Raw genomic sequence first — 1,764 nt, 5'->3', positions numbered from 1 at the left:
ATAATAATAATAATAATAATAATAATAATAATAATAATAATAATAATAATAAAATAACATAAATAATTAAAAAAATGGATATAGCTAAATTTAGCAGTGAATTAAATATATTCACTACATAACACAATTAGGTTACCTCTCATCAATATTAAGTTTATAGTCTTCAGCTAGACTTATATAGATATGTCATTTTGGCTAGGTGGTGTCACTACTACTCCTCAAAATATCAAAGTTATAATCTTTCCCTTTCCCCTTTGGATTCACTTAAGTGTGTTACTTGATAAGGTGCCACGAGGTATACTTCTAGAAGAAATTACAAGCTATCCTAATTAAATTTCCAAGTTCTTAACTGAAGCAGCTTGGTTTTGTATTGGATTTTCTTTTGGGTCACTAACTCCTCCAAAGGTGTCTTTCTATCTCTAAACTAATTATTCTGATTAAAGCTTGGGGATACAAAGGTTTAGGATTTACTATAGATTATTGAAGATTAATCTAATTTTTCCAAAATTAGATTGACCTGCATTCCCCTGATTATTTTGAACATTATTATTATTCCAATTAAAGTTAGGATGGTTCTTCAAACCTAGATTATATGTATCAAAATAAATACTATTTTGACTTCTAATCAAATTACCATTTTAATCGCTTGAACACTATTCTCCCCAACATAACTTAAATCATGCTCATCCAAATGCACACCTGATCTAGATCCTGAACTAAATCCTAGATTATCCAACTTCTTAGACATGGATGCTACTTGGGCTTTCAAAATTGATAAAGCATTAGACTCATAGACACTTTATACTCTCTTAGAATTCACACTATTATAAGGCTACTAAAAATTAATTATTGTCATCTCTTATATCAAGACATATGCCTCTTCAAAAGGCTTTGACGTCAAAGAATCTCCTAATACAACATTACTAATTGACCTAACAGACCCTACAAGCCCATTAGAAAAGGTTTGAATCACAAACAATTAGTCAAAGTATTATGAGGGTACTTTTCAACTCTTATAAATTGACTCTCCTTCAAATTGAAAAGAGACGTTATATCATTAGTAAGCTTAGTAGTTTTAAAAGGTAGAAAATACTTAACTAAAAATTTATGTGCCAACTCATTTCAAATAGTTATGGAGTGGGCAAGGAATTCAACAACATCTTAGCTTTGTCCCTTAAAAAAATAGAAATAAATGGAGCCTAGTAGTGTCAACACTTAAACCATTATACTTGAATGTTACAAAAAAATTCTAGGAATCTAGAAAAATGTAGGTTGGGATACTAAATAGTTCTCCCAAACTGGAAATTTTGAACCATCTAAATAATGTCAAGTTTTAGCTCAAAGTTATTGGCTTTGATAGTAGGTTAGTTGATACTCTTATGAACTCCATCTACTACAGGATGACATATTCCCTAAGAGATCTAAGACGGTCTAAACCTAAATTTAGTTTAGCCATTCTTAATGATACAATCATTTTGGATTTTCTAATTTTTGTGCGGGTCCTCTCGATCTCTAAATCAAATAACATGGGCTCTTTACTAGATCTACTACACACAAACCAATCACACAAGAAAGAAAAGAATAATAATTTAAATAAAACTTGAAAAAATAATAAATTTTACTTTTTTAAAAATTTAAACACAAAATAGACAAACAAGATACAAGACATAAGATATAAGTAGTATTACATATACAGCTCTTTGAATAATATCAAAAAATTTACATGTTAGCATGTTAACCCTTGACAATGATGCCAAAAACTTG

The sequence above is a fragment of the Dendrobium catenatum genome, unplaced genomic scaffold (assembly GCF_001605985.2).
Source record: "Dendrobium catenatum unplaced genomic scaffold, ASM160598v2 fragScaff_scaffold_253, whole genome shotgun sequence".
NCBI classification, from domain to species: Eukaryota; Viridiplantae; Streptophyta; class Magnoliopsida; order Asparagales; family Orchidaceae; genus Dendrobium; species Dendrobium catenatum.
Note: the sequence above shows the minus strand (reverse complement) of the source record.